The sequence below is a fragment of the Apis mellifera genome, linkage group LG12 (assembly GCF_003254395.2).
Source record: "Apis mellifera strain DH4 linkage group LG12, Amel_HAv3.1, whole genome shotgun sequence".
Classification (NCBI taxonomy): domain Eukaryota; kingdom Metazoa; phylum Arthropoda; class Insecta; order Hymenoptera; family Apidae; genus Apis; species Apis mellifera.
The window spans coordinates 5,765,555-5,783,326 of NC_037649.1; the positions used below are offsets into that span (position 1 = coordinate 5,765,555).

A 17,772-nucleotide genomic window follows, 5' to 3' on the forward strand; every position below is an offset into this window, starting at 1 on the left:
TGATCGCGCGGTGGAAGGGGTGAAGTCGTTGTTACGGTGTTCATGGAACAAACGCGTACAGGGTGCTCTCGCTCGCTGTGCCGGACTCCTTTGTGAGCCGATGAAAGGAAGTCACGTGCCGGTGCGTGACCGGATATAGCGAACAGCTCGCGACGAGTGCATTCTGAATAACCCTTTACTTTGTCACCTCTTACTTTCTTTCCCTCCCCTTCTTTGTTTTCGATTATTCTTAGGATTCTATTCTTTTTAGGATCTTTTTTCTTTTTCTTTTTTTTTTTTTTTAATTTATAAGAAGATGCAGATGAAGGACGTTCGTTGAATCTCTTTCTTTCTTTCTTTCTAGAGAATCCTTTCCAGGGAAATTAATAAAAATTAATTTTCTCAAATTAGTCGTGTATTTTGTAAGAAAAGAAATTGTTCAATACAATATATTTCAAACTCATTGAAATCTTGTTGAGAGTTTTTCGATAAAGTTCATTGTTGCTATGAATATATAAATGTTAATTAAAGATACATCATGCTTGATAGAGACGTGATAGGAGTTTCTAATTTAATTAATCTAACAAGGTATAGTATTAAATTATATTGTAATAATTATTATTAAAAAAATAACAGTAAAATATAGATTTCTTTATTTGATTTAGAATAATTGTTGAAAGAAGTAATCATATTATTTATATGAAATACAAGTGTATAGCTAACTCTACCATTTATTACTTGAATTATTTCTACGAAAATACTAGAAAAATAGAAGTGGCTTCTCTCTATATCTAAAGAGTAGCACGGAAAAATCTCTTATCTTCAGGAACAACCAAAGTTCTCATTCTCAAATCTGAACTATCCTAGCGTTTTCAGAGATACCTCTCGTATTTATTTCCTCCTTTGTCTCCTAGTTTTTCTTTTCTTTTCTTTTTTTTTGTTCTTCTCCAGTCAACCCTCTCTGTTTTCTCCGCTTGTTTTTCCATCGCACTTCTACATCTCTTATCCAGTAACTCCTTTTTGAATTTCTTCGTTTCTGTTTCTTTATTTAACTACTTCTCATTGTTCCATTCGCCATTCTTTCCCCCTTTGTTTTCCTTTAACTCTCGCGATCCCTCCTCCCTCTTTATCCCTTTCCCTCCCCTCCCCAACTTGTTCTTTCCACCTGGCCCTACTTTGAATTCCCTTGATCTACACCCATGTTCGATCTCAAACAACGGCGCAAACGTGTTCTATCCTGTGCACGATTCTGCGCACGTGTGTTCATGATGCTTTCGATATGCTTTCGGTGTCAGCCATTTATAAAATAGAAAAGCTCGCGTCGATGGCAATAAACTTTAGAAAAAAATTCTTTAGAAAGCAATTCGGTTGTTGGGCCAACGCTGGTTTTCTTCGTGGTAACGTTTCGTAAATGCAAATTGAATTGTATTTGATTGATTCGATAGATTCGAAGAAAATGTTACATAGAAGATAGAATATGTAGGGGAAAATAAAATTGTTATTTTAAATATTGAATGATATCAAAAATTCATATGAATACTTGTCTTATTTTTTGGCAAAAGTATAATTTATGAATCTTAATTAAGTCATTATTATAAGCTTTTAACAAAATTAAATCATACATATATTTATAATTAAATAGATAATGCAACAAAATAGTGAAAATAGTGAAAATTGAACAATGTAAGTGATATTAATATATGGAATGAATAAATAAATTCTTGTGTTTCTTGTCTAAAGTGTATGTTTGACGAACAAATTCTTACGATTATTATTGATCTTCGACTCATAGGGAATCGAATTGATTTTTTCAGATATTTCTGTCAAACAAGATCGAACATTAAACGAGAAACTGTTTCGAGCTGGAATCCCGTATCTGTCTATATACTCTCTCCACGCTCGAAAAATATACACTTGTAAATTTCACGCGGCAATCGTTCTGTTTCGCTATTTCAAACATACATACGTGCATATGTAGTTATAAAGAGAACTGGTTCGGAATATTATATGATGATGCATGGTAATTCTATGAAAAATTGAAAGAAAAATAGAATAGCATGGGAAACGTTAAACCCGTGGAACAAAAAAATATCATGAAAATTTGAAAATTTGGGTAAGAACTTGAATTTTTCAAGAATTCGTGAATAAGTAACGCAACCTAACAGGAATATTAATTTTACAGGTCAAACAAAATGTCGATATTTCGAAAGAAATGGAATATATTATCGCAAAAAACACGATATTTTTGTAAAAATCGAACAAATCTTGTAAATTCCTATGATAATATCGAATAATATAAGGATTCAAATTTGAGTTCATTTAAATTTCTAATATTTATTCTATCCAAATTTTCTCTCTCTTATAATCCAAATCTGATTTTAGATGAGATATTTTTAACGTGAAGAGGCTGGTTCAATGGCTGTCAAATTTCTTTCCTCTTCTTCCATGGGATTTACTTCCACGAAATATAATTCCCCGTATGATAATCGCAAAGGTATTCCTGACACGAACGTACATTCGTTCGATCCGATCCGAATTTGAGGATTCGACCAAAGCTTTCAGATTATTGTGCATCGATGCAACGATTTGTCTGGGCGCAGTTAGTTATAACAGAGCGCGTAGCATCGGAACGAAATCGATGAACGAAACGACTCTGGGTTGGATTAAACCACGCATATCTGGCATCCATTGCAGGTTGCTGCGCTGCCAAATATTTCTGTCGACAACGAGCAGTGGGAAGACACTGAAATATGACCTGTGGCGGCCGCGCTACTGGATTGCGAAATCTGGATATATCATGCGCGAATAAATGACCCAGGCTACAAGTATTTCTGATATATATATTTTATTGCGACAGAAAAAGGGAAGAGAAAGATCAGAGAGAGTTCAGCCAATGAAATATTTTTGTCACGGACATTTGTTGACATGTGATTATTGTTTAGAGAATAATTGGGATGCGATGAGTGAAGTCTTACCAAATGAATTCATTTAGATTTTTAGATTCATTTCGAGAAACAAGATTGTAATTATTATTACAATTATTCTTAATAAATTGAAAAATTAATTGTTTCATACGTATAACAATCTGGATCGAAGATTTTAATTGCTCGGAAATATTGGATCCTTTCATTATATCGTTTTCTAATTTCATGAAATATATTCCGTGGCGCATAATAAGAATTTAAAATCACCGAGTGAAATGAAACCGAGCAACTTTAATAATATGAAAGGAAAGAATAGAATCTTAATTGAGTTTTAAAAGCAGCGTCTGTCCAATTCGGCCAAAACTTTCCATTGAATTACTCGACACGTAACGCACGATGATTATGCGATGCTCTTCGAATCGAATTGTTCAAGAGAGTTCACCAGTTTGTGGCAACTTACTTTCGAAACAGTGAAACGTGTTTCGTTTAGTGGATAAAGCCGCTCTCAAAACTCGGCCATTGTTTTTGACGAGTTAGTCGATCGAGTAAAGTTCAGAAATCCGTTTTAATTTTCCCTTCTCCCTCGAACGTGTACTGTTAAAAGCAGTAAAAAGAAATATCTTTTGATTATAAAGTAAATCATAATTAAATATATACTAAAAAAAAAGAAAAAAAATAATAGAAAAATTTGTTATACAAAGATTTAAGATTCACTGAAAGATTCAAGGGATTAGACAATGAACATCTTTCATGAATCATTATCACGCCTCAATAGTAAACACCATATCATTTTAAAATTTTAGAATTTCAAAGAATTGCTGGAATTATTGAAAACTCTTGCACGAAGAAAAATTCAGAATACCATTAAAATCGAAGATCAAAGTGAAGATTTCAATTTGAAGTGAAGTTCGAGGAATAATTATTATTATTATTTATTAGTCACAAGATTAACTTATGGAAAATTCTTCGAACAAGAAAGGCAGCGCAATTTTGCAATATTCATTTGATTGATTGACGATTCTAACATCTAACGTATAATGTGATGGAAAAATGAAAAATGATAAGGCGAAAGAAGATCGATGGAACAACGAGGTATAAAAGACAGAGAGGGACAGTGTGTTAGGTGTTAGAGCTGATCAAATCTGTTTAAAGTATCTCTCCAGAGGATTCGTTCGTGTTGATCACTCGAAAGGATTTAGTTTACGATGTTACGTAAACTTTTCACCCCTTGTGAAGGCAACGTTTAGTTATCGATGGATGGCTCGACAACACGAACACCATGCAAGATTTAAGCAGCCTGTTGTGCGTTTAAGCTTCTCTGGAACCACCGGGATGATGGCTTGACTGAGCTAATTATCGACTATTGTATACCACAAATCCAGCTTATGTTAGGTGAATGTTCAACCATCGTTTGGAATTACGATTTATTTTCTTTATTATCGACGAAATTTCACTCGACATTGTGAAATATTGTGATTATGTAAGAATATTAAATTTTATAAAATTATTATTTTTAAAAAGAGGAAATAATCTTCACAGAAGAAGAAATATAAGAGAAAAATTAATCTCATTAATTGTCAGCAGCAAATTGCGTAGAAATATTCAACAAGGTATAATAAAGAAAAGGGAGAAAATAATCATATCTTCAAGATTGAAGACGGAATTTTGAAAAGAGAGTTGTATCTTCGAATTTTTCAATTTAATATTAACATATTATTTATTTGCAGAGATCGGAAAAAGAATAATGATGAATAAAGTTTTAAATAGAATTTACATATCTTGCTTCAGATTACACAAGAGATGAGAATTCTATAGTAAACGTGTTTCGTTCAGCGACAAGTCAACTGACTTAACAATGTTTTATACGAATGCAAGTTGTTTTGACAGTTCGCCTAACTAGTCTTAGTCCTCAAGATTGCACGCATCACGAGACAGTCGAGAATAAACTCTCGAGTAATAATTTCACGAGCTCATTCCCCACCACGGGATGAAACGTAACTGTATATTCCATAAAATTTGAAAGAACATTATAAATATTCCAACGCGAAATTATGGAAACGTAACATTTGTTCCTCTCGATAATATTTGCGAAATTGTAAAATTCGCTTTTCCCTGATGATATTTTTTTATCACGAATGCAAAAAAGGACAAGGCGTTTTTCAAAAAAATTTCGCGCCTGAAAGAGTCCATTATTCAATTCGCAACATTCGATGTGTTAAAACGTCGAGTTTATTGAAATCGTTCGTTTCGATCCTCGATTTCCTAGCCCTTTTCTCCGTGCATGGCTGGCCGCCATAGCCGTTCAATAGGAATGAATGGAAGGAACGAACAAGAATGCGATGATAAGGGCGAGGTCGAAATGCATGGACGAAGCAAAGAAGCTGTTCCGGCAATATGAAAAATTCGAGAGAAAATTTTCATCCCTTCTTATTTGCTCAATTTCCACCAGTGAAATGGACATCGTTTTGTCCGACGTACATATAAATTACTCTTCTTAAATTTATCTTGGAATGGGAGAGAATGGAGAAATCTTGACACGAATCAAAATTTATCGTGCATATATATATTCATTAAAAGATGTGTAGAATATGTACTTATAAAATATTTGTACTTATAAAATTAATATAATATTGAATGTGGATGGATATACACATATAATATAATCAGACTAAAAGAATGATATAATAATTATAATAATTAATAATCGTTGTCACTTTCATAAATGCAAACATGTATAAATACATATAAATAAAAATTCAATTTGTAAAATAAACCGGATATAATATAATAAACTAAAAAAATGAAACACGATGAAATTATTAATCAATTGGCAATCTTATTAAAATAGTACAATAATACAATATAAAAATGAATTATAATGATTGAATATTTTTAATTACATAAAATAAAGAAAAAAAAAATTAAAATCCAGAGACCAGATATTTTATTGCGTTAAAAAAAATTTTTTTAAATCCTACCACTCGTCCATTTCCAAGTTTATAAATCGTGGTTTAATACACGAAATATATATATATACATGTAAACATGCTTGTCGCATATCGTGTCAACACGGAGAATAAAATTCAACCGAAGGTAACGCTGTTTCTCTCTCTCTCTCTCTCTCTCTCTCTCCCTATTTCCACATTCGTATTTTGACATGCGCAACAATTTCAACCTCTGTTCGTTCCATAATTTACAGACCGCATTTTTTTCCAGGTATTATCAAAACTGGTGTGGAACGAAAAAACGAGAACTGGAACGTTGATGAAAATCGTGACAGATACGAAAATAATTCGAAACGGTGGAAAACGTCAATTAATATTAACGAGAACGATCGACAAAGGTGAATTTCATAAAACTCACCCCTCGGGAAGAGAATAATAATTCATTTTTGCGCGTATCAATTTCTTGTTCCGAGGATCTTTCTCATCTTTTCTCATCTCCTCTTCTTTCCACGTTATTGATATTTTTCTTTATTGAATCGACTGGCCACGTGAAAATTCGTTGGCCGCGAAACCCGCTCTCTGTTTATAACGATTATGATATACGGTTTCCGCGAATATTTTTTAAAGCGTTGAAAAAAGATCCCGGCGGATTATAGCCGTTCAAACGATCAATTATCGAATTCTAGGTTTTTACGTTTTCTGGCGCTGATGCATCATGAATACAACATGCCGATAATCGAAATAGAGGCCATTCGAGGCTCGCTGTTAATTCACGGGCGACGACGTATCAACGAAACCACGTGGATCGATACGATTCTCGTTTCGACAAAGAAAAAAAAATATCAAAACGTGAGACGTTTAATTTTTCACCGGATTAATTTTACCATAAATGTGACTTATTTTTTCTTTTGTCCCGAATTCGATAATTCGCGAAACTGGTGAATGAAATTAAGAGTATGAGTCTATTTAAAGTCTCAAAGCAATATTCATTCATGAAAAATATTTTTGGAAGCAAAACTCTCTAAATTTTACTCTCTAAATAGTTGTTTTTTTTTTCAGATTGGATCAAATGCATTAAATTAAATTAAGAGTAATCTTCCTTCCTTGCGAGAAATAATCTTCAGAGAGTTCCAATCTCGAGATAGATTCGCATTCTTAAACTTTGATTGATCATCCCGATCCCTTTTCTTTAATTCCTTCTTCAGAGGGTTTCTTTATTGACAAAACGACGTAGAAAAATTTTCCATAAAATTTATTTCCATTCCACGGAAGGATATCGGATTTTTTCGAAGTTTCGAGGATCCAAATTTAAAATCGGACACCCCCCTCATCGAGGGAAAAGAAAAAAAACGATCTAACCCATTTCGTCCCATTGTACCACCACCACTCGAGGAGTTGGGAAATTGCGGACAATTAACGCGAATTTTCAACTCGGTAATAATCGGCCGTTCTCGATGGTATTTCGAAGGAAAGGTTTTTCACGCTTCTCAAAGAGAAAAACTTTTGACCCCGTTCAAGTTCCATCCATCGTGGAACCGAAACTTCTGTCACGCCCCTTCACGATGAAATTACGTTTCAACCCTCTGCAATATCAGCTTCTTTTTTCCCTGGACAGGGTGGCGGAGAAGTGTGCGAAGAATCGGGGAGAGAAAATTTAAATATAGCCGGCAAATTCAGAATCCATCGTCGCTGACCCGCGCGACCCTTGGAGAGAAAGATCGCCGATAAAAATTCTTGAAACGGGTCACTGATATTATTCAATCGCGAGATGTTGCACTTGTGAATAATTACGCAGAAAGTTATCCGTTTCGTTAAACGTGTGCGCTTTCGAGAAGATGAGAATCGACTTATTTTAAGATGGAGACCATTCGACGATGTAATAGGATCGCGAGGAATTCAAGAGAGGTTGTTTGGAAGAAATATAATAATTCCTTTATCAAGTTTCTTTTTTTTTTTTTAAATTTCTGACACATAGAAAATGTATATACAACATTAGTTAAAAGTTTAGAACTTATTCTTGAATTAGATTACGAATTTTAAAGCGAAAGTTAGAATTTCGTAATCTCAAAAAATGATTTTTGGATACAAGTGCATTTACGGAAAGTTTAAATACCGCAAAAGTGGAATACACGCGATGTTCAAGAGGATATAAATATATAAGTATATATTACGATGTTTAAACAAATGTTATTTCAATTTTAATTGTGTTAATAAAAATCTAATTAATAACAAAATTTAAAAAAAAGAATTCTACGCAGTTAGCGAAAAATTCTAAAATTTCTTATATTTTATTTTACATAAAATAATTCAAAACACAATATATATTACGCATAATGAACGAGCAACGGCAAAACAGACTTGTTTTCTTCCATTTTTGCCTATTTTATTTCCGCGTGCATATTACGCAGAAGAAAAATAATTTAATTTGCAAGGCCGTAATAAATTCTTTATTTATCATTCTCAATTCTACCGCGTTCACGGATGAGATATTCTCGCAAATTGATATTTTATTATATGGACTTTTGAATAAAATATTTCGTTTATAGTTGCAAATCCAAAGTACGAAGTTCCTATCCACTGTTCATCGATCCGGCCGATGGAAAACGACATATTTCACGTTTCACGTGGAATAAATTGATTTTTATTGGCTCGATTTCGAGCATATCGGCACGAACAATTAATGCATATTTATGCCGGGGCAGGGATTGAAGCGGCTCGGTGTTAAATAATGCAATTTTATTCAAACCATAACCGGTCGTACATCAGTAGCAATTCTTTCAGTTGGCTCAACTGTCTCAGCCCGGACGTTGCCTCTATTGTTATAAAATGAAAGTTTAACGACGCGATGATAAACAAAAGAGGGAAAATTAAAGCCGGGCATTAAATCCCGACCCCTGGCAAAATGATTCATGCAATGAACGCTGCCCAACCCGCTTTCATCCCTCCTTCATCCTATATTCCTTCATCCTCGCGATTCAAAAATCCCGTATGCAAATTAAAAAGTGATGATTTTTCAATCTTGTCGAAAAAAAAAAAAGAGAACAAGTTAAAATTTATCGATATATACTGAAATGTTCAAAATTATTACGTAATTATTTTAAGTAGAATAGAAAAATAAAAAAATATATCTGTTTTGTTATGTAAATTGATTTTTCAGATTCCACGATTAAATTTACTGAATGAATATTTATAGAATCGATAAAAATTTTCAATTCAAGTGATGTATAAAAAAAAAAAAAATAAAATAAAATAAAATAAAATTTGTCCATTAAATTCAAATTTTAACAACGGAAGTCATTTTCATCCATTAGCTAATTCTTTCCAGATAATCGATCCAGGTGATTCACTTATCGCCGCCTCTGCTTTACGAAAAAATACAATGGTTCCTTGCTAACAATAGAATCGGTAACAAGGGGAAAACTCCTAAAAGAAATAATAATTATTCTCGTATTTAGTTTCTCGTCGGTTTAATTGTTGCCCGGTCTCCTTCCTCCTTTATTCTATATCGTCACGAGTGAAAAATAAAAACAGTGGAGCCAGATATAGCGAGATATCGGTTTACCTTGCGCATTTCGACGAGCTCATAGAGACAGTCAGAGATATAAGATACGACTGAACGAAGATGATAGAAATGGAGGAAAGAAAGGAGCAGACCTAACTGCCGATAAAATTAAAGTTTCTCGTAAAAATAATTCCACCTTCATTGTGCAATCAAATAATTTTCCTCGAGAACCAAGGTTTCCTTCTAAAAACTTTTATTCTATCCGTCTAGTTTATCTCCCACTATCTCTCTCTCTCTCTCTTTCTGTCTATCTTTTTATCCTCAGCAATTGCCTTCTCCAGGAAGAACAGACGATTCCTAATTTGCAATTTATGGCTTTTCATCGGAATTTGCATCGAGGAATTTACCTCGTCGGAAGGAAAAAAAATTTCAGGCTGATAGGGAATATATTAAACGCGTATTAAAACAGAGATGGTTAAGGGATGAAAATTCAATGGGGTGGGTTGTATGTATAGTACAGCGAGACGTCTCGGTTCGTTTAAGAAGACTCGGTATGTAAATGAGAAGGTTCATCATTTCGGTAATTAAAATGGAACACCTTCGTTTAACTATCGGCGATAAAATAATCTTAATTATTCCGTTTTACACGCTTTTGTCCAAGATGGCGGGAAATACGGGGGGGTGGGGCAAAGGTTATTTATCGTTCGCTCTCGTTATTCGCGCCTGTTTCCTCTTTCTTCTCTTTTCACTTCCGCGAGACGAACTTGTACTCGGATCGATAAGATTTATATTGATTAGAAGAGGAAGTGGGGAAATCTCTGGGGAATAAGATCGGAATAAGATTGGCTTGATCGAATGATGAGATAAGTGAATTATCCCATCGCGATGTGGAGGTAAGAGTAAACTGAGGAATGGAATGAACAAGCGATTTTGATAGAAGGAAAAGAAAGGAAAGCAGGGAGATAAGCATTTCGAGGAGGATCTCTGACGAGTGATGAATTTAAGGGGAAGAATTCATGATATTGTGAAAATGGATGGATATTATTTAACGAACAATTTTTAACTTGATGTATAATAATTGTTGATTGCAATTGTAAGTATAAATATGAATGCATAAACGTTGGATAGTTTATTGATTGGGATAAGATCGGGTAAACGAGTGTTTTGTGTTAATAAAATTTCTAATATTCATTTTATTTTTGCAGGGAAAGGACATTACTTTCTCAATCAACATATTATTATAATTAATATTATATTATTAATACATAGTAACATCAGAGGAAATAAACAATTGTGAAAATTTCGAATTACATTATTGTAATTAAAATATTAAATATTTAATTAAAATATTCAACATTTCTCTCCTGCATGATTTTAATTTAGATGTAACAACATCTCTAATATTTAATATTTTTTACGCGTGACTTTAATTTAGATATTCCGAGTATTCTTAATTTGCAAAATTAACCATGAAAAAGTATTGTTTAAATTATCCTTCGTTGAATAAACACTTTTACATTACACAATATTTTCATATATTATTAACACAATGTTTTCATCGATCAGATGAAATTTTGTTAAATTTCTCGAAATTATTTGTCATTCAATCAATTTATATCAAAGTGTAAATTGTAAAGAATATATTCCAATAATAGATAATTCAAAAAAGAAATTTTCTTAATTTAAAGAAAAATATAATTATATCATGACACTATAAATTTCTTCAAATTTTATAAAATTAAAATTTAGAAGCTTATAATAATTGCGATATTAAAGAACAAATTCCTAAATTATCAAGTGTTCGGTGACTTACTTAGTGAACGAAAGCGTACATAATATATATATATATATTCTTGCTACTGCTCGTGCATAATGCATCCTTCATCCTTCTCTCCACTTTACCTTCCACTTTTTTTTTTTTCTTGGCAAAACTCCTTACAAGTGTTTACCATAAAAGCATCCCCGTTCAAAGGGCGAAGATAATGGCGTAACTGGCTCGACCAGAAATGAGTAGTCTATTGCTTATACATACATCGCGCGCCTCTTTGTCCTTCTATCCTTGGTGGGAAGACCACTCGAGCCTGCATAAGGAGTATCACGAACCGACAACGAAGAAAGTTACGACGTCTTACGTCGTCGTTGCACCGTGAAAAGCTGCAACCGACGTAAAGAGAGCGGTGCTTCTTTCTCGAGCGGCCACCATTTCTCATGTTCAACGACGTATATCGCCTTGGTTGCCTGGTGACAAACGTTTGTTGAAATTTACACCCCTTTCGATATACGCGTCACTCTTTCTCGCCATGCTTTTATTGGCTTTCCATCGATGGATGCTATTCGTCAGAAATGCGACGAAATGAAAAACGATTCGACGTTTTTGTTGCACTTGCATCATGTATATTCTTTTTTTGAAAATCAGAAACTCGTTTTCCAAACAAAATCGTGAATTTATTAACGAATATCGTTATCGAGTTAATTATTAATATTGGTCAAATAAGGATATAAGAATTATTTTAACGGATGAGTGAAAAGAGAAGTGTGTATAGATTTTATCAATAAATATCTTTATTATTTTTATATTATAATTATAAATATATTTGTAGATATATCTTATACTGTCTTTTTTTTTTTTTTTTTTAGTAAATGAAAAAAAGAAGAAGAAGTAAATTAATTCATTGGTAATTGAAGAATTATTCTACCGGATGTGTGCAGAACGTTTTTGAATCTGGCTCTGTGACGTTCAGACAAAGGATTTAAAGCGGAACGAGGAAGAGATTACGACATGGAATTGATGGCAAAGTTTCTGTCACTATTTGTAGTTCGGGAAACTAACCGAAAATCTATTTCCAGGAATTCACGGTTTGAGGTAACAAAGGCACGGATATCAGACCCTATAAAGTAAATGAAATTGTGTCAATTTTAGCGTATAACTGAATTGGAACCACCATTCCAATGTTCTACGCTTCACGTGTCTGACTCTTCAATCTGCATATCTTCCAACTTTATAAACGCATTCCTCGGCACAAAATAAACCAAAGATCAATTTCACGTGTGTGGTGGTGATCGCGTTAAATATTAATGCTGATTAAAAACGTCTTTGATCATCTTGTTGAATTGTGCATATCCATAATCTCCATAATTTTTTCGTTGCATTGTAAAGCATAGCGATGGCATAAATTTTCATCGCTTCCATATTCCATAAATCTTAATCGTCTGAAGGTTAATCACGTGATCTATATTCCTTGTCACGAATTCGGATTTGCCCGATAATTCAACATCCCCACAAGGTGAACGCAATCGCGCCGCTCTTACGGTCAATATTGATACAGAAACGCGATCGAGCCAACCATTGAATTTCCGAATTCTATTTACTCGACAGATCGAAGAATTTACCGGGACAATAGCTTGCATCCCGGAAAAAATTTAACTAGCCTTACTTTGTACGAACGAAAATTGTGCTCAAGCGTGTGCACTGATTCGATATGTATTACAAACATATATCGAGTTGAAAAAAAAACGTGGCTGACGAAATAATAACGAGAATCCTGCAAATTTATCACCATAGAAATGTTTCGTTAATATAGACCGTGTTAATAATTGGCTGGAACGAGTGATCGAATGTGGGGATAATTATACTGTAAACAATACATACGTTCTACGAGTGGATATTTCGCGGAAAATAGAGGCTCATGAATGATCCAAATAGGGTTCGATGCCATCGCATTGACCAATGTTAATATTTGCACACGGGCGGAATGGAGCCACCGTTCGAATTTCCAAATTCTATCCATCTATCCATCTACGTTAAGTACATAGACGGAAGCGTGGTGATAACGGAATTGATAGAATCGTATAATAATAATTACTATCTCTATGCTTCTATGCTCCTCCCTCTCTCCTTCCATCGATTCGTCCCTCGATTTTGATTCGCCGATTCGTCATTGCTCGCACGATCGAGCAATAGAAATTATTACTGGAATTATAATCCAATGTGGACGCCGATCTTTGATTTGATAACCAATTAATTAGCACGATAACGAAATTACTAGTGGCTTATTTCAATTCGACTCGCATTGTTTCCACGATGTCTAATTGGGAACGTTTATCCATTCTCCTTATACAATCCTAAGTTTTTGATGCAAAATTTTCATCCTTGTATTTTTCGATTAATAAGCAGTGACTCGATTGAGTCTGATTATATCGAATTAAATTCCTTGAAGAATTTTTCAATTCAAATATGCCAGTATACACGGAAACATATTCGATATTTAAAACATATAAAGTATTCAAAAATAGGATATAAGAATTCATTCTCATAATTCTAAAGCTAAATATTGGACGAATTCCAGAGCATCTCGAGTCGTTGAAGTATCGAACTACTAAAGCTATCGATTTCAATCTTTTCAAAGATTTTCCTTCAAACATATCACGATACTTGTTCAAAGAATTCCAGCTCAGAGATTCTCATATTTCGCCGAAATAAGAAAAAAATTAAAGCGCCCGAATTTTTCCCGAAGGAACTTTAGGCAAAATTAATAGTTTCAGTCAAACAGAAATGTTTAATATGGTAGCGCGGCAAGTTCGGTTTCGGTTCCGTGAATTTTCGGTTGGCCGATTCCTCGGGCGTTTCTATTCTCCATCAGCCACGAAACGGCTGCTTTCTAGGCGGCAGCCAGCCACGACCTCACGATGCACGCCACATCCATCAAGTCGGATGAAACCGCCGCGCCGTTCTCTCACCGTATAGGTGACGTAAGTTCCGTCTGGAATGGGACTCCGTGCTAGACGAAACACCTTGCCTAGGAATTACGCGAGCCGAGGGAAGCCGTGTACACACGGATATCCAAATGCATCCTCAATGCGCTCGAACGACAACAACGAACAAATGGCGCATCTGTCTGTCGGTGCAACGTAATTGAACTCGTCTATAATTTTTGAGGCGTTTCTATTTTTCATCAGCCATTTTAATTTTCGTTATATTTCGGTATTATTCGTTATTTATCGAGTTATTTTTCGTGGCGCTGTTTCTTGTGTTAGTGAAATGAAGAATTGTTAGAATTATGCAGTTTTATATGTACATTAATTAATTATTCACGAGTGAAGATACTTTGGAGAAAATAAAGAATATTGGAGATTTTGGTTTTTAAGAAATGTCTATAATTTTTAAGATATTTATATTGCCACATTTTTTCGATACTTTCAATTTTCTTGCGCAATATTTAAATTCTTCGATCCCACAATGAATGATTCTACATCTATGGTGAAGATCTAGATAGCTTTACTGGCCAGTCCAATATATCTAGACGCACATTTCTTATCTTTTTTTTCTTCTTCTCGTTCTTCTCGAGCTATTTCCTCTCAATTTCTTATAGACGTCGAATGTCGATCGGATCGAAGTCATGATTTTCTCATTGGTCGAACGATTGCATCAATTGATCTGTCAGATAGGTTCGATAGCTTCTTTCTTCGATCAATATTCGAGCATATTTACTTTCTCTATTTTTAAATATAATTTTTCTTTTTTTCGAAGAACTTTCCAATTTTGTTAAAATAATAATAAATTCTTTTTATAATGAAGCGCAAAATCATAAAAATTTTAAAAAGTGTTTATCGATAATTATTTTATTCTTCTCTAATAAATTATATAGATAGTTCTGAATATTTATTGGAATTTTGAAGTTTATAAAAGAAGGATGTATAAAGATATCAATTTCACAATTTCATATATTGTCTCTCGAGTTATTTAAACAGGTATTCACTTTATGTGGCGAGGTAGTTTTTTAAAATAGCTCGACAAATCTCACTTTATGGTTCATGTAATATGTTAGGATGTTCGCCTGTGAAACTTCACGCAGCTTCTTGTTCCATCGGGCTAATATACTTCCGCTTTTTTCCTCATTAGTGTTCGTGAAAACGAGAATTTTAGAGAGACGCCTCTTGAAATTGCTACTTTAACTCGTAAAAATAAAAATGAATCTTGGAAATATTATATATTAATTTCGAACGAAAAAAAAAATTAAAATTTATTTCTACACAATTTTATTATTCAAAATTATTAATTACAGAAGAAAAGAAACATTTATTTCTTGGAAGCAAAAAGTAAATTATCGAACGAAAATATACAAAATTAATAAAAACAATAATTATCAAGCGATTTATTTGAAGAAATTTAAAAAATTATGAATAACAAAAAAGAATTTCGCTTTTATATTTCATTCCTCGAATGTATATGTAACGTAACAAGTGTTAACAAATTCCACGATTTTCGAGTAAAAGTGAGCAATTAATACAAATTTAAATAAACATATTTAAATAATGCACTTTTACAACGATCTGTGCACATAATTCGACAAATATGTTACGTCCACAATTTTCAAATAATGATTGAAATTTCGATGCGTTAAAAAAATAAACGATACATTTCTTGCAATGATACACATAAACTCGACAAAATTTCACAATTTTCAAGTAACGGTAAACAATTAGTATAAACATAAATAAAGCGCGGTGGAAAAGCAGAGTGTGTATTTTACCGTGATATGATTGTTTTTTCACTCGTTTCTTTCGGTCTTTCCAAACACAGCTCGTTATAACCGAGAGGGAGATTAGAGTCTACTGGAGCTCGTTGCAATATTAACGCAGAGCGGCCATAAAGTATTCATACGTCTCCGCGTAAATTTCAGCCGCGGCCGGACTGGCTCATCGTCCCTTGAAACACTGGCCAAATACCGGCACTAATTAATCACTCTCAGACAAATTGCCGAACCCCGGCGTTTTGCTTGTAACACCGGAAGTCTGGGACTGTGGGGCGTGTCTGGTTCTTGTTGGCCCCCTTCCTCGTGTAGTATCTTGTCTGGATCAGCCCGGGAACGATTTCTCGAGGAGCCGGCTACGTGGAAGAAAATCGTGGAACACCGGCGATGAAAGGTGGTGGGCCAACGTGGAAAACTGGAGAGAGGAAAAAGAGGAAAAAAGAGGGGATTTATGTGCTGGAGGATCGATATGACGATGCGAAGAATAAATTACTTTTTAATATTTAATAAATAATAGGTTCAGATCGAGAAGATTGGGTGAAATTGTGTTAAAATTTATACAAAAATTTTCATCCTCTAACGACAGTCTATCTACCTCGTTTGAAAAAAGTTTCATCATTTTCTCTACATATACAGGTTCTCCTAGGACAAATAAATTAAAACGTTTTCTAAAGTTTTCGTAGAAACTACTTTTCTAGAATTGTGAAAAATGAAACGAGATTTGAAATATATGCCGGATAATGAAAAAAACATTGGATAGAATATTTTAATTTAAGAAGAGCGATGTTGTTCTTTTTGAAGAAAAATATTAAATTGTTAGAATAAAAATTTTACTCGTATGTATGATTGAAATGGTAAAATTATAAGTTTATAAGAAATATTGATATATCTTCTTATGATAATTTATCATATCAAACTTAGTAGCTTAGTGGGTAGAAAAAGGAGGAATATTTTTGAAAAGTTGCCCATATCGGCAACACACGAGAAGCTGTGAAAACAGTGGATTAAGAAGCGTCGAGATTAGAACTCTATGTTGACGTTATTAACAGCTTCGTTCGTTCAAGACGATAACTATGTTGTTGCCAAGGAAGCTTCATTTAATCCGATTTATTACAAACTATATATGATGAAACGAATGATGATCTTCTAAAAGTACACGCAAGAATTTCTATTAAACTTTACCAATCAATTTATAATTTATAAATTGATCGAAATTATAATAATAAAAAGAAAAAAGAACTCGAGTGTCGAATATTTCCATAGAATTTTTCTTTCGACTTTTCGATAAAATTAAAGGACCAACGTCGATCGAAAAAGTCGTTATCAAAGAAATTTTCGAGTGACTAACGTACAGTTGAAAATACCTTGAAGATAACGCGCAAGAAGGCGTTTCTTCAGTATATATATTTTGCGAGGAGTGTAACGAGACGTCGTAACTCGTGTCGCCTCCACAAACTTCAGACACTATTGTGAGAGAGGGAAATTTAAGGGCGAAGGTTAAACGAATGTGGCCGTTTCCGTTAGACAGTCGAAATGGAGAGCAGTGAGAAACGTGCGCAAAATAAAAGTGCACTAACTCGAAGAAAATCGCAGCGGAAATCAAAGGTAACGTGATGGAACGATATTCGAAATATTATATTATTTAAAATCGAGGAATGTATAGTTGCTTTTTGCACATCCTACGAAAAATTTATTTTTTTATTAAAGCAGATTCTTAAAGATAAGTAATTAGATTGAGTAAATAGTAAAAGATTGGTCGAAATTTTATAAATTGATCTTTTCTTAATTATGTGCAAGCCTATGAATATTTAATTTTTTTCATAGTTTAATTCAATGAGAACGAGATATATACATATATATTTTTTTAAGAAATAATATTAGTCGCTAAAATA

At 33.6% G+C, this 17,772-nt stretch overlaps 1 protein-coding gene and 1 long non-coding RNA gene across 13 annotated transcripts in view; one reads left to right on the forward strand and one right to left on the reverse strand.

Moving 5' to 3' along the window:
- Positions 1 to 7,788, forward strand: part of LOC102655123 — a 46,949-nt gene extending 39,161 nt beyond the window's left edge. The window contains exons 2-7 of one of the 2 annotated variants that reach the window (XR_003305883.1): positions 1,794 to 2,092; positions 2,162 to 2,473; positions 2,535 to 2,804; positions 6,120 to 6,246; positions 6,535 to 6,697; positions 6,908 to 7,788. This is a non-coding gene — a long non-coding RNA (uncharacterized LOC102655123). The remainder of the gene's footprint in view (positions 1 to 1,793; positions 2,093 to 2,161; positions 2,474 to 2,534; positions 2,805 to 6,119; positions 6,247 to 6,534; positions 6,698 to 6,907) is intronic. The other variant, XR_003305884.1, reaches the window with a different exon arrangement.
- The window catches only part of LOC724292 (disks large 1 tumor suppressor protein), a 457,694-nt gene that overhangs the window by 215,201 nt on the left and 224,721 nt on the right, over positions 1 to 17,772 (reverse strand). The window lies entirely within an intron of this gene.